The sequence below is a fragment of the Rhineura floridana genome, chromosome 11 (genome assembly GCF_030035675.1).
Source record: "Rhineura floridana isolate rRhiFlo1 chromosome 11, rRhiFlo1.hap2, whole genome shotgun sequence".
Lineage (NCBI taxonomy): Eukaryota > Metazoa > Chordata > Lepidosauria > Squamata > Rhineuridae > Rhineura > Rhineura floridana.
Genome location: NC_084490.1, coordinates 55,569,514 through 55,586,047, shown reverse-complemented (window position 1 = coordinate 55,586,047; position 16,534 = coordinate 55,569,514). Strand labels below are relative to the sequence as shown.

Here is a 16,534-nt window from a genome sequence, read left to right as displayed (position 1 = left end):
AGCCCCATAGAACTCAATAGGACCTACTTCTGAGTAGATATGGCTTGGATTGTGCTGTTGGTAAAGCTTGACTAGGGATCTTCTGCAAAGATATCCATATCCAAGCAGGGCTGGCAACCACCTGCCTGGAATGCACTGCCCCTATCTTTTAACATGGCTGCTCCAAACTTTTATAGATTTGACCCTTCACTGCAGAAAGAGGTCAGATAAATGAGTAAGAAGATTCTCTACCTTTTTCTGTCTACCTTGTGGGATGCTATAAACTCACTTACAGCCAACCCAATTCCAGTGAGTAATAGTTGACAGAGAGAAAACTCACATGGTTTGGTGTACCTACACAGGCAACAGATTGGGAACAACAATTGCAGCCATACTTCCCAGTATGTGAATTCTCTATTATCGCTATTGGGCAAGAAACAAACCATCATGCAACCAACAAGGTGCTTCATCAGTGGGTTTAAGGGAGTTGAGTTGAGCGCATGGAACCACTGTTGTTGCTTCTATGGATTTTAAGGAAGTGAGGTTAAAGGTAAATAAAATGCAAATAGAAAAACAAGATAGTGACAATTTCCTAAATGTCCATACCATACTAACCACAAGATTCCTATAAGGCAGTAAACTCAGCATCCCACAACCAGTCAAGAATCCTAACAAAAAAACATAACTACAAAAATCTTGGCAGTCAGTCAGCCAAGGTCACAGAAATCCCCATGCAGCACAAGCTGACCCAGGGGCTGCAGTTTAGCGCAGAATACTGTGGCACGATTGCTGATGTGAGACCCTATCAGCACATAATACCTCTGCTCTGAAATCTGCACTAGTTGCTGATTTGCTACCAGACCAAGTTCAAGGTGTGCTTTCCATGTTACAGGTGCCACATAGTACTTCTGCTCTTGTAAGAAATCAGTTCTTTAGTGTGGCAGGCAGACACCTTCACTGTACTCTTTTCAGCACCTGCTAAAAACATTTTTATTCAGGCAAACCTACCCAGGCATATAGAAGCTATTATGCTTTTTATCTGTTTTTACTCATTGTTACTATTTTTTATGTTTTTAAATACCTGTTTTTAACTGTCTTTGTCAATAATTTTACTATTTTAATTCCTTCTGTAAACTGCTCTGAGATTTTTTTACAACAAAGCGGTATATAAATGTTGTAAATAAAATACATAAATAAATTTTGGAGTCACTGTGGCCCTTTGGTCTCTTTGTTAGGAACAAAGGAATCTGCCTTATACCAAGTCAGGCCATTTGATACCATCTAGCTCAGTACTGATGACATGGACTAGCAATGGCTCTCCAGGATTCCAGACAATAGTCTTTTCCAGAGACTGGACTTTGGACCTTTGCATGCAAAGTATTTGCCCTACCACTGAACTACAGCCCTTTCCCTGCTTAAAATAAGTATATTTTAAAATTGTTCTTTTCAGTTCACTAATGAATGCACAGCATTCCTAGGGCATATCCACACAATTCATTTAAAGCATATTGAACACATATTTGAAGCACATAAATCCCACCACAGAATCATGGAAACTATAGTTTGTTAAGGGTGGTGGGAACTATAACTGTGAGGGGAAGCTATTTATTTATTTAAAATATATCTATCCTGCCGTTCTACCCTATAATAGGGCACTCAGGGAGGCTACACTTCCCAGGATCCTTTGGGGGAAGTCATGCATTTTAAATGCAAGTTAGATGTGCTTTAAATGTATTGTGTGGATCTACTGAATAAGCTTTGCCTACATGTAAATCATTTTAATAATTTTTAAAAAATGGAAATAAGCTATAAAGTTTACTGGGTGACCATGGGCTGATCACCACCTCTCACCCTAATCTGCCCCTCAGGATGAAAACAACAGAGGGGAACAGAGGGGAACCATGACCACTCCAAGGAAGAATGGACACTTGAAATGTAGAGGAAATAATAATGTACAACCATCATGTGAAATACTTATTGGGACATAGTACAAAGAAATATTTATATAAGCATGACTGTCAAAGATGTTTATTATATACACAACCTGTAAAGGTATTTATAGTTCAACCCTATGTTTGTTTACTCAGAGGCAAGTCCTAATGTATCCAATGGGGCTTACTCAACCAGGGAAGTGTGCACAGAACTGCAACCTCAAGTGATAAGGAACTTCACTTACCCAACCCAAAATTCCGAATCATGCCACTTTAAGCTGTTTTGCAACTGTTTATACTTGTTTTTACGGTTATTGGATTTTAAAGGGATTTATTTCTTGTTGTGAGCTGCCTTCGTTTCCAATCACCAACCCTATCTCACAGGGTTTGGGGGAAGGCTACATATACACACACACACTGGAGATGTAAAAATACATACACCCCATATAATACTGTCAAAACCAGATGGTCATTGCAGAACTTTTTTAAAAAAATAAAATCAATATTAGTTTCCTACATAATAAAAGCAGTGATATCTTTAAAAATAGGATTGGAGGGAGAAAGATTTACAACACAAACACAATCCTTTGGTGTGTTCCCCCAAAAGTCCCATTAATTTACAGCACAATCCTAATCATGTCAACTCAAAAGTAAGTCCTATTAAATTCAATGGGCTTTACTCCAGGTATGTGGGATTAGCATTGCAGTTTTACTTCCAGAAAGGTGAGTATTGGATTAAAGTTTATTGGGAAGGTTTTCAAAACACCGCCCTCTTCAACTGCCCAGGAAAATTTAAACTTGTTTGACTCCTGCACACAAGAGAGAAAAAGACTTTTGGTACTGCTGAAAGCTATATGCTTACTCAGTTTATGAGATCTTCAAATAAGCAGGAAAAAACAACAGTTTTCTGGACTTGCAATGGGGGTCTAGCTACTGCATGGAGGTCAACAAATCCCTTATCAATCATAACCCTGACTTTAATTATTGGCTGCAAACCTGAAAGTGCAGGGTTAGAGCAGCCAGGTACGACCTCATTTAACAGAAGTTGCAGGGGAGTGGCAGCTGATGTTTTGGTGTATATATCATGAACCAGACCACCTAGAAACTTAATTTTTTAAAAATATTAAAGCTAAGAGTCCGGAGATTAAGGTGACTCACCCAGAGATGACCCCAAAAACCTGGAGTCTCCGGGTAAAAACCTGATGCCTGGCAACCCTAAATACACACAACAATCTATATGTCACAAGTAATCACCTATACACATGGCAGATAGTAGTTCCTACATGGAAGTATCTTTCACACAGAAAATGTGTGAGACGTGTGGTGTATGCAGATGCTCTTTTGTTTAGACTGTGAACTCCTTTGAGAGGGTATCTATCCTTTATATGTTTTACTGTATAAAGCGGCATGTATATTAATGTTGCAATTAGTATTATTATTATTACAACTACTACTACAGATGAATAATCCCCTTTACTATTTTGAAAGGATAGTTATTTTTAAAGGATCTGTGAATGAAGGAGGAATGTTCCAGGTTACTGATCCTATAATTCACATGCATATGTAACAAGCAATGTGCTGTGCACTACTGTATACAGGAGCTTGGCTGCCAAACAGGAGTGCACTTATACAACCCCTCCAAACGCCACAGTTGCAGAGACAAGGAATATACAAATACTACCTGAAAGCCAACTCACAGTGGCATATAGACACCAGGGTGTCTTCACACCGCTGTGGGTGTGGAATTAGAGGCTCCCAAACCTATTAAGGGAAAGAGGGCAGATGACTGGAAATATCTCTAATAAGTAAGTGGGGCTTTTTAGTTTGTTTGGGATCTGTTTTTTGAAGAGGGGAGGTAAACTGAGGTTTTAAAAAGTCATTAATGATGCAGATAAAGTGGTTAGAATTGTTTTCTCCAGTTCACAACACTAGAACTCGAGGTCATCCAATGAAATTAATGGGGGCCATACATCTTCACACAATACATCATTCACTTATGGAATGAGTTGCTACACTGATAAAGGGCTTGTCAACACCAATTTACTGTGTACTTGCAGCTACTTGCATACCCATTTAATTTGTAAAATCCACATGATGTTACCTTCTAACACCAATCTCAATGCTTTCCCCCTATAAATTCAGGTATACCTGATGTGGAGATAATCTGCTAAATAAGGGATAATCAGGCTCCAAACCTCTCCACTCAGGGTCACAGACTATTTATTTCTGTGTTTTTGAGTGGGTGGATCAATTGTCGCTTTCTGCTACTCCCCTTTCCATGCCCACTGTTTCCTCCGGGCTTTCATTTCTTTTCAGGCAGTACAGGCTTTGATTTCTTTGGAACTCTCAGATTTCCACAAAACCAGAAAACTGCACAAGCAAACCACATTTAAAAATTACACCACACATATTGCTCAACAGTCTGAAAAGTGTTTTGCTGACTCAGCTGACAATTTACAATTGCTTTCATTGCTTTTCCCACCATTTTTGATTTGATCCCTCAGATTTGCACAAAATCAGAAAACTGCACAAACCACATCAAAATTTTCTACACCAGCTACTGTGCAGTAATCTGAAAAATGCATACTGAGAATTTACAATTGCTTTTATTTCTTTTCCAGAAATGCTCATAACTATTAACTATTTCTGGCAGAGGATAGCCATATTTGCACTAAACCAGAAAACTACACAAGCAAATTTATAGTTGTTTGACTGTGTGTTTTTGTGCACTTCCTGGATGGATGCTCAAATATGGCCAAGCCCAAGGATGATGGCCACTGACTTAGAAAGTCACAAGGGACGATTAGATATATAAAGCCTGCTGGGTGGCCTTGGGCCAGTCACAGTCTCTCAGCCTAACCTACCTCACAGGGTTGTTTGACAATAAAATGGAAAGGAAGGAGAAACATGTACGCCACCTTCAGCTCCTTGGGAGAAAAGATGGGATATAAATGAGAACAATCATTAAAAATGTGCCTATCAGTGGCTATAAACCATGACTGCTAAATGGTACTCCCATGTTCAGAAGTGGTACGCCTCTAAATATCAGTTGCCAGGGGACAACAGTGGGAGAAGGCTATTGCCTTCACGCCTTGCTTGTGGCCTTCCCGGAGGCATCACCTTGGCCCCAGTTTGAAACCCTTCACCTCTCACTGCAAGGATATTATTTCCTTCCCATTACACTATGTCCTAAACACCATGTACAGCTGCAGACCCCAAGCAATCACATCCCTTGGATACTCACCCATATCTGTGGCCTTAATCCCGCAAGCTCTCCTTCCCCCTACCAACAGCCCCCCTCAACAGTTGCCCTCAATCTTTTATTATTTGTAACTTTTCCTGTTTTATGGTTCATTTTATTGCATTAGTAGCAGGAGCAGCAGATGTAGGAGGTTGTGAGAGAGTTGCTAGAGACTTGCAGAGGCCCAAAGGTGAGATGCTGCCCACCACCACCGCTACCACTACAGCAACATCCCCTCTAGTTGCCTCTGTCTACCCAAGGGCCTTTGTCCTGGACCAGCACAACTGCCCCTCCCCTTCTGGCCTCCCCAAGGTTGTCCCCCTCACCCAAGCCACCCTCTCCCCACCAAAAAACAATGGGGCCTGCCCAAACTGCCTTTCCCGAGTTGCCTCTCAGCGCCACATTTCCTCGCCATCCTCAACTACCACGTCCTTTGCCTCTGCAGACCTTCCACGAACCCACCCCCGACGCTTCCTATCCCCAGACGTACCTCCAAAATGTCCCCTAGAAACCTTCTACGAGTCCCCCCCGCGTTTCTTCTCACCTTCAGGAGGAGGCTTCTCCTGCCACTCCCCACTTGGCTGCCCCTCGCCCCGCCCCAGAAGCCCCCCATCAATCTTCTACCTCCCTCTTCCCACATGCCGCAATTCCGCTCATCTTGCCGCTTTCCTCATGCCACTTGCCCTTCCCAGGATGGCAGGGGAGGGTCGTCGCTGAGTCCTGAGGGGAAGACTCCTAGTCCTGTTCTTCGCAGCCTCTCGTGGCTGTTGTGGAGACAGCGAGCCGGATACGACCACGGGGATTTCCCCTCCCCACCTCTCTCCACCCCAAGGAGAAGGAAGAAGAGCGGGGGGTAGAAAAGCATCCTGTTCCCTTCACAGCAATTAGTCAGACTAGGAGCCCTTTTTACCATTGCAAAGAAGGAACAACGTGCTAAAAAACTGCAAAACCCTAAGAAGTGATTTGGTTCCGGTTGTTTGCAAAACTCTTTGCCATTGCAAAGGCAGGCGGAGGGGCTCGGACGTTGGGTGGAAATTGTAATCTACAACTGATGCTTTTTGCAAACTTGTACGCTAAATCAATCTTTTTTTATTTGCAAAAGCCGAATTCGGTCAGGGTTTCTTAAACTCAGAGGTGCAACCACCGTGTCCCAGCATTAATCCTTTTTGCCAAACCTTATTGCTCCTGCAGTTAAAAAATAACCCCTTTTAAAATTACAAACCCTTTTTAATAGAATTGTTAGTTTTTGGGTGGCAGAAGGATACACATGTACAAAGTGGAAACAAAGCTCCACATCTGATGGGGAGTGCACCCCCATATTCTTGGAGTTGCAAAAATTTGAATTGATTCTGACCAGACAGCGTACGCACGTGGCACAACACACACACACACAAATAGTCACAGCAGTCAGCATGTCCTTCATCACTGATGTCAACAAACAAAGACAAGCGTTATCATTCATCATTTATTCATTCTGGAGTTGATATGTTCTTACAGAGGAGAAAGTTGTTGGACAACAACTGCTACGACAGCAGCAGGACAAGACTTGGAAAATGCATATAGTGTCCCAGTACAACACATTCATTAAATTTGCATATATTGCTTGTGCATGCCCTTGCTTCTTGTTCAGCAAAACTCTCCAGTGCATAGAAATTAAATATTTTGTCCACAACTCACAATATCGTTACAATTACTGAATTCAAAGCACACCTAATCTTTTGTTGATTTATAGCCACTGTGCTCTCTACAACCCCAAAATGCAAACATGCATAATCTGCATCTCCAGATCAAAAATGGAGATAATTGCTCATTAAACGCCTTATTCACATTCTGTGAAGCCATATTTGCACACTCAGCTGTGCAACCCTGGTTGCACATTTACAATAGCAACTGTGCAATGTGGGAAATTTTACATATCCCAAATGTCAATTGTGCAGAATCTATGGCCTTAATGCTCATTGCATATTACATAGTTAACATGCCAGCACTTCTCCAATGCATGCCCAATATGTATAACCACACCCATTTCCCGGGTGTATGCAATCTGCACATTCAAATACTCTGCCAATAGATAACAGCACGTCAGGGGAATTTTACACACTCGTGTCCTCTGGTTTTAATTCTGATTAGCACAGATGATCCCAGGTAACTGACCTTGACAAACAGCACAATTCTGCTCCTCAGCATTTAGAAATACTATACTTTATCAGATACACTCACATGTCCCATTTAAATCAATTTTTGCCCCTGGTGCCCCCTCTTTTTGCATACATCATTACATCCAGAGTGCCATTTTCATTTTTTCTTCTTGTTTTGCACATCTTTGTACCATGTTGATTAGTGTTGGGGTTCACACTGGCCTGGAAGTCACATCCTCTGCCCCCACAACCTTTCTCCAAATCCAGATGTGCAAGGGCATGTGGCTACTGAGGGGAAAACATTATTTGCATCCCAGAAACCTCTCTTTATACCAGCCTTTCCCTGGCTGAGGCCGATGAGAGGCGTAGCCCAAAACATCTTGAGGGCACCAGGTTGGTAAAGGCTGATGTATAACATCAATTCACAAGGCGTAGCCCTGGGATGGAAAACTGGTTCTGGGGCTAAGGTAAAGCTCAGATTAAGCTCACAAGTCAAATTCTTCAACACATGATCGTTATCTTATCCCCACCCCCCACTCCCCTGCCTTCATATTCATTCAGCCACATGAAATGTCTTCCTGTTATTCACCAGTTTGCCACCCTGGACATTTTTAGCTCTTTTAACCTTTTCTCATAACATCATCCCTTGAGGCTCCGAGATCAGTCGCGTCACCCTCTACTCTTCCCTCCAGTTTGTCATCGTTGTTTTGTTAATGAAGCACTCAAAGCCCAAACCGATCACATATTCCTGAGTTCAAGCTCTGGAAACACTTTCCTCAGCAACTCTAGCCTAGGCATTGCCTCCTAAACGTCTGCAAACCGAGCTGGACTCTAGCAGGAGGTTCCATAACGTTGGGGTCCCATTTCTAGTGCCCTACAAACCATCTCACCTAGAAAGTGGGAAATGTGACTAAATTGGAAGCACAGAAAGACACAATGAAGAGGCCTGCAGAAAACCTCCATTCTGTCATCAGCAAGCGGGGGATATAGTACCTCCAACATTACGGAATTTACTGCTAGAGAACTCAGACCAGTTTAGGAGGTAATGCAATTTCTTTCTGTTTAGAAAAGTCTTCAGAGATGTGCTACAATATGAGGATGATTGTTACCTCTTGACACAGGTTAATATGAGATTGTTTGTTGTATGTAAGAATATATATATGTGATGTTTATGCTTTGCAAGTAACTTTGAGAATCTGGAAAAAACAAAAGTACCACAATTAAAAATGTGGTACTTTTAAATGGTAGTCCCTTTGGCTTGCCCAAGTTCTTTGGAGTTTTATAGGAGGGATGGCTAACCCTTCACCGTACACATTATACCTTTAAAGCACATTCAAAGCCCATTTCCCAATCCCCAAGCATTCTGGGAACTGTAGTTTGTTAAGGCTTCTAGGAACTATAGCTCTGTGGTGGGTAAACTACAGTTCCCAGGATTCTTCCAGGGAGTGGGAAAATATGCTTTGAATATGTTTTAAAAGTATAGTGCATACATAACCCTTTGGAAGCTACATGCCAGTGTGGGTATGGACACTCCAACATTCTTGCATGCACCCACACAGGCACATGCATGCACACACATGCACTTTACAACTGATGGGTGCAGATGAGCTAAGGAGGAAAGACTATTATCCAATTCCTACCCATCAAATGATTGATGTGATGATGGGAGGAAGTTATCTGCATGCTCATTAGGGATGCTGGGGTGGACGAAGTGGTTTAAACCCCTCTGCCCACCCTAGCACTGTGTCTACTTTATTTTTTTATTCTTTGCCACCATGCCAATATCTGTGGGGTCTTGGAGGCCAGAAAAATGTGCTTGGGGGAACTGCATCAGCCACCCCAGCCAGGGTTAGCACAACAGTCTGAGAGGATCCTTTAACCAATGCCACGACCCCCCTCTCTTCCCTGTTCTGACCCTTCTGTAGTGTAGTTATGCAGGCATGGTGTTACACTAGTGACGTTTTCCCCAGCTTTGTGCCTTCCAAATGTTATGCACTGCAACTTCCATGAGCCCCAGCCAGCATGGCCAATGGATAGAGATAATGGAAGTTGTAGCCCAGCAACATCTGGAGGGCAGCAGGTTGGGGAATGCTGCACTAGTGCATCTGCAATGTTGTGCCAGCAGATCTCTACTAGCCATGCCACATCTTGAGATATGCCAGAGTAGTAGGCCTTCCGCTGGCTGTATTGCAAGTCTCCCCAGCTTCCTGGCATACCTGGAGTGTATAGGATTGCACCCTAAGTTTCTTTGCTTTTTATTTGCAAGAAAGAAAGGCAATGGCTATTCTACCCAATTGTTCTCTAAAAGGGAAACCTACTCCAAATGTTTGCAAACTTGGCACACTTTTTAATTACTGCTTTATATTGGTGGGCACTTGGCCCATCTTTTCACTTTATGAAAAGTGTATTTATTTTATAAAAGTTATTAACTAATACAAGTGGTACACGTCAGAGGTTTATATTGGACATGGAAGTATGAGTACTAATGGGGTTGCATATGGAAAGTAAAGGGGGGGGAAGGGATATAGTGTCACAATATGAAGGAATCACTAGATACATTCCGGTTGGGTTGTGCTCCCTGGGTTTAACTAGAAGCCATAAACTAGTTTAGACTGTGCAACAGTCACTTTCTCTGGCCTGCAGCCACAGAGTGATGAAGCGCTATACAAAAATTACTAAAAGAAAACTTAAACTTGGCTTCGAAGGCACAGAGTGTGTGTGATGCTGTAATATTTCTCACAAACTTAAAACAAATAAGAAGTATTAAAAACCAAATGTAATTTTTGGGGTCTTCACCCACTTGTACATTTTTTTTAAAGCTAGTGGGGCCCTGGAACAAAATGTTGCAGTGTGGAGTTGTCCTGTTCAGGGTACCAGCCACACCATTCCATCCCACTTTCCCCCGCCCCCGCAAAATTGCCTGCTGAGCATGCTCAGTCCTTATTTGTCTGTTGGGGGTGGGAGGGGTGTAGACATACTGGTGTCCAATCCCAACTATAATAATAATAATAAAATAAATTTTTATTTATGAGTCGCCTATCTGGCTGAATTAACTGTCACTCTAGGCGATGTACATTTACATAGTAAAATACAATAAAAACCAGTGAAAACCAAAACAGTAATTACATTAAAATATTGGATTTCTCTATTGATTTCTATGGACAGCTCTCTCTTCCATCCCTAGCAGAGCTTGGAAAAGTTACTTTTTTGAACTACAACTCCCATCAGCCCAATCCAGGGGCCCTGCTGGCTGGGGCTGATGGGAGTTGTAGTTCAAAAAAGTAACTTTTCCAAGCTCTGATCCCTAGGGACATTTAAAGATAGCTTTTCAGCGTGAATCAAGAAATTACTTATCCAGACAATGAGATGATTTTCTCAAATCTTTTTTATCTATGTGGTTCTTCCTCCAGCCTCCTTTTCCAGCATGTTCCACTCCATTGCTTTATATTTTTTTCCTTCTCAACAGTCACTCACTGAGCACACTCAGTTCTCATTGAGCTGCTTTGAGGTTTTCCCTCCTTTAGGGTTTTTCTCCCCTAAATAAATTTGGAGCATCTGCATACAACAGGATTATCCTACATCTGTTGATGCCTCCCTCTTGTGCATGGCTGTGGATGCCTTGACTTCATAAGTGACAGCATGTGAAGAACTGAATATAGGATTATTCTTCCTACATCCATTTCCCATTCACTCTCTCATATATAACCCCACTCACACACATAATGTATGCACTATATAGCCACCCATTCACATCCATGTATCAGTATCTCACTAAAACAAACCTTAATCAAGCTGGAATTCTATGTACACTTGGAAGTAAACTCAGTAGAACTTTCTATAGAGTAAAACTGCATAGGACTGGGCTGTTAGCTGAATCTTTGCACTGTTGCTTTTTCCTCTCTTCTTTGCACCCCTGGCTGTTATTTGGTCCCTAAACTTAATGCAGTGACTTAAGGGGAAAAAACCTTCTTAGCAGCTGGAATGTTCATACCTATTCCACAGCACTTCAGTAGCAAAGCCAATGGTTTAAAGTGTCTTTGCTTCAATATTATGAACCAAGCACGCTTGATAGGTGCAGAGATTCAACTATCTACAGTCTACATGCCTCATATGCTTCTTTTGTTCAGCCTCTCCATTTGGTTTTGTCTGATTGATTTAGCAAACTGGCAAAATCACACTTTTCTTGCAAAAGCTGTATGTTATGCTTTAACCTGACAGCTAATTCATCTCTGCTCAACCACAGTAAGTGTCCTTATATATTATCCAAATCTGGCTTTGTCATCGCAAAGTGGTATATAGAAATGAATAAATTAACTTGAAATCATGTTTAAAGTTCCTGTTTTGCATTTACTTTTGAACCTCTCCTTGGTGAACCTTTAGGCCACATCACTGCTTTCTGGCTACAGGCACATAAAATGACCACCACAGAGAAACCACATTATATTGCTCCTTGTGGGCAGCTATCACGATGCGGCAAATTATTTGTACCTAGCAACTTCTCACCTTGTGGATCCATCAATTTTTCTCTGCAGCAGTGGGTACATTTGCCTTAATACTTTTGAAAGCCAAAGGTAAGTTTTGCATGTAACCTGTACAAGGATTGAAGGAGGGCATTTTTGTAAAGCTTGCGAGAATTATTAGCTTAGGTCAGAATAACAAACATTACATGTTTTGATGAGCCTTTGTGCAAATTAAAACCTGCACTGTGTACATGAAGCTCCTTTCCTTTTTAGCGTTGCATTGTGCATTGTACAAGTCAGAGCCTCCACACTGCACTCAGGTTCTGGAGCTGAGCCTTGACATAAACGAAAACCTGCTCACAAGGTCGATTTCCAAGGCAAGCAGTAAATAAGCAGAGAAAACATTAACTCAAAAAAGCCCATAATCATCACTAGCAATAATGATGACACAAACTGAAACAACATTTAATTTTTTTACTCTCTCCTCCCCGCCCCCCCCCCACAAAGCAGCCTGTTCCCAAGAAGCCTATATTTAGTGCAACTCCCCAGCTTGCGCCAAGTGATCTGGGCTGCTATCAGGTCTGCTAGTCTGGTCCCAGGCTATGGTCTGAAGGCACATGAGGCCAGAATCCTGCTGAAGCTAACCAGGGTCGAACCATAACATAAGCTGCCTTGGGTTTCTATGGTGAAAAGAAAGGCAGGGTATAAACCTAATAAATAATAATAGTTTGCTTTGCCCAGCAAGCCAGGCTGCCACAGCAGGGGTTGCTAACCAATATATATATTGGTTATATATACCTCTGAGGCTGTTCACTGCTTTGCCTCCATGCTATATCCACCACTGCAATGCATGACCAGGAGAGGAGTTCTACTGGGTTCGTGTTATTAACGGTCAAAACAGTAATTCTTTACTTATTTATTGATTTAAGGTATATCTCTCTATTGAGGGGGGTGTGTGTCTAAATTACACCACAGAATGGTTGGGGGTATTTCCACACCAGCGGAAATGGTCTAAGTCACCCTGATTACTAGAAAATCTGAAACCTATGATTGAAAGGTTGTTGGTCAAAACAGGATTTTGTCTTATAACAGATATGGCAGACAGAAATTCAAAAGGTAACACATTCCTTATTGTTGCATCACCAAGCATGCCAGGGAAAGTTAACACTTTGAGTTAAATGCCCATTAATCAAGGTTCAGATTTTGGAATAAAATGGTTTTTTTTATCCTTTAAAAAAAAGATTAAACCATATATTCACTCTCTCAGACCCCTTGGGATCAGTCAGTGATGTCAACTGGCAACAGGTGAATCAGGAAGATAAAAGAGGCACTTGTTTAAACTGTGCATGATTAACCTATGCAATTCACTGCCACAGGATGTTAGGATGATCTTTTTCCAACAGGAGATATTTACAGCTAGGTATTCTGATGGTGTAACAGTGGCCATGCAAAAACTTCCCAGCTGGGCTTTAAGGTCTAGCTAGGGTCACTTGCAGGATGATGCGGGTGGGGGCATCCGCTTTTTCATGGCTGCTTCCCACTGTGGGGAACAGAGCCAGGAAACTTACCATGAATGGGAAGCAAGGGGTCAGGGAGCTTCCAACAAAAACTGTCTCAGTAACAGGAGATGGAATAGGCAGCAGACAGAAAGAATAAATCCCAGTCCCTGTCAGCAGTAGTTAATTTACAGAATGAGAGGTACTGAGGCTCAAAGCCTGCCAGGAAACCACACCTAAGGGCTGCCTGTGGGGGACTTTTGTTTTAGTTTAATGCTTTTAATATGCTGTATTACAAGATCTGCTTATAGTAGCTCATGAGCGACTCCATTAAAATGTATAATGTCAAACAAAGGAGTTATGTTTTCTTACTGTAGCTTCTTCCCCCATAGAAAAATTGCCATGATCAGACTGAAAAGCCTATAGCTGCTAAAAGCCAATAGGCTGGGGAAGGGTAGTATCTCTTTGTGTGTGTGCGTCTGTACGTGTGCGTGTATGTGTACAAGGGCCCAGGTTCAATTCCTGGTATCTCCAGTTAAAAGTTTCTGGTAGCAGATTATGTGAAAGACTTCTTTCTGAGATGCTGGGGAGTTGCTGCCAGTCAGAGTACAGACAAAACAGTCTGATCTGGTATAAGGGAGCTTCCTATGATTGCTATGTAGGAAATGAACAATATAATAGTAAAGACTGATTCCTTTGGTCTTTCAGTCCCAATCCTCTTCTTTGGCCTGGGTAACACTGAAGCATGAGTCAGTACTATGCCAGTACTATATAAATGTTTAACAAGATACATGGTTTTTTAAAATAGCCCTGTCTCCAGCATAGGCCCCCATAGAAAAATCAGCAAACAGCACAATCCTAATAATGTCTATTCAGTAAATCCTACTATATTCAGTGGAGCTTACTCCCAGATAAATGGGGTTAAGACTGCAGCCTAACACAGCCACCTGTAGTTAAGTGAGCACATGTAAAAGAGGAAAACACACACACTAGAGTAGACTCCATCATGCAGTGCATAAAACATGGGAGGGTGCCACCTTTGAACGTGGTGGCAACCACTCTTTGGTGATTGGTATCTCCTCTTTTTAAGTACATTACCACGGAATCATGGTGTCTCTTTTATCTTATTGATGAGATTTACTAAGGACTCCACCCCTGCTTGCTTTGCTCACCAATCCCATCTACTGTCACCAGAGCTCCCTCCCACGGATTGCCAGCGCTACCCCTCCCCCTGCCCCCCAGGTCACGAGTGCTTCCCCTCTCTCCTCCCATGGGTCACCAGCGACCAGCCCCTTCCCCCATGGGTCACCAGTGTTCCCTTCCTCCCCCCCATGGGTCACCAGTGTACCTCTTCCCTCACACCATGGCTCACCAGAGCTCCCCTCCCCCCTATGGGTCACCAATGCCCCCTTCTCCCTCCCCTCATGGGTCACCAGCTCCTCCCCCCCCACAGGTCACCAGTGTTTCCCCTCCCTCCCCCATGGGTCACCAGTGCTCCCTTCCTCCTCCTCCTCATGGGTCTCCAGTGCACCCCTCCTCCCCCCATGGGTTACCAATGCACCCCCTCTCCCTCTCCCTCCCCCCATGGGTCACCAGCCCCTCCCTCCTCCCCCACAGGTCACCAGTGCACCCCCTCTCCCTCCCCCCATGGGCCACCAGTGCTCCCTTTCTCTCCTCCACAGATCACCAGCATTCTCTTTCCCTCCCCCACAAGTCACCAGTGCTCCCTCTCCCTCCATCCCATGGATCACCAATGCACCCCCTCCCCCATGGGTCACCAGCCCCTCCCTCCTCCCCCCACAGGTCACCAGTGCCCCCCCTCTCCCTCCACCCATGGGTCACCCAGCACTCCCTTTCCCTCCCCCCATGGGTCACCAGTGCTCCCTTCCTCCTCCTCCTCCTCATGGGTCTCCAGTGCACCCCTCCTCCCCCCATGGGTTACCAATGCACCCCCTCTCCCTCTCCCTCCCCCCATGGGTCACCAGCCCCTCCCTCCTCCCCCACAGGTCACCAGTGCACCCCCTCTCCCTCCCCCCATGGGCCACCAGTGCTCCCTTTCTCTCCTCCACAGATCACCAGCATTCTCTTTCCCTCCCCCACAAGTCACCAGTGCTCCCTCTCCCTCCATCCCATGGATCACCAATGCACCCCCTCCCCCATGGGTCACCAGCCCCTCCCTCCTCCCCCCACAGGTCACCAGTGCGCCCCCTCTCCCTCCACCCATGGGTCACCCAGCACTCCCTTTCCCTCCCCCCCATGGGTCACCTGTGCATTCCCTCTTTCCCCCCATGGGTCATTAGCTCTCCCCCTCCCTCCTGCCATGGGTCCCCAGTCCCCCTCCTTCCCCCTCCCTCCCATCCACTGACCAACTGACCAACTGAGGGCCCGGCCCAGCCAGGCCCAGCTGCTCACCCATGTGCTGCTGCTGCTTCTACCAGGCGCCTTGAGTACTGGTACTGCCACCGCTGCAAGGTGCCTCACCCACCACTGCCATTGCCACCACTGCCCCTCCTCACCTTGAGACGCCACGCTAGTCGTGAACGCTTCTGTGCAGGTGTGCGCCTGCACAGAAGCATTCACAGGTAGTGTGATGCTTAGAAAAATATAATGTAGTAAGATATACTGCGTTTGAGGCAAACTTCACAAATGGTTTACGTAAAATTATTACAATAAACATCAATAACATTTTTATAATAAAACTTAAAATAAAACTGTTTGGAAGAAGCTGTGTCTGTTTCTTCTCCTTTCTCCTCAGGGCAAGATGATTCCTCAGAAGCCTCTGTGATGGCAGTTGGAGGAGGGAGGGGCCACCACTATCAACGGCATCATCAAGGTGAAGGAATCCAGTAAAGATGGTTCCAATGTCATACTTCCGAAAGAGAGCCTAGACAATTCCAGCGCCCCACATCCATGTAATTAAACATGTGATACTACATATATCAAATTATTGACGGAGTTTGTCACTTGTGCAAGCTTACAAATTCCCTATTTTAATAAATTAACAGCTCAAATGATTGCGTATTTTATTTACTATGTACTAAAAATAACCAATTAAAGACTGTATTAAGTGTAGTTTTATGGGTTAATAGTCCCTTTGTTGAATTATTATATTTGCAGCTAAATTCATAAGCAGCTGTTTTTGTCTTCAGATTGCAATCTGATTTGAAATGCATGGAGGCCCTGCCAGATCATGTGGAGAGAAAAAGTACAGTTCTTGGGGGAAGTATTAGAAGAATGTCATGTTGATTTCATCAAGTACATTATCTGTCAGGTCAAAAATGATCAAAAA

The 16,534-nt window shown here is 43.6% G+C and overlaps 1 protein-coding gene across 4 annotated transcripts in view; it reads right to left on the bottom strand.

The window, feature by feature from the left end:
- Positions 1-5,953, bottom strand: part of GJC1 (gap junction protein gamma 1) — a 36,943-nt gene extending 30,990 nt beyond the window's left edge. Inside the window, exons 1-2 of one of the 4 annotated variants that reach the window (XM_061589563.1) lie at positions 5,642-5,674; positions 4,775-4,837 (exon numbers count right to left, since the gene is read on the bottom strand). The gene's annotated coding sequence lies outside the window, so the exon portion shown is untranslated. Of the gene's footprint in view, positions 1-4,774; positions 4,838-5,641; positions 5,736-5,775 lie in introns of those variants that run through there. The other 3 variants (XM_061589570.1, XM_061589560.1, XM_061589565.1) reach the window with 3 other exon arrangements.
- Between the last annotated feature and the right edge of the window lie 10,581 nt (positions 5,954-16,534).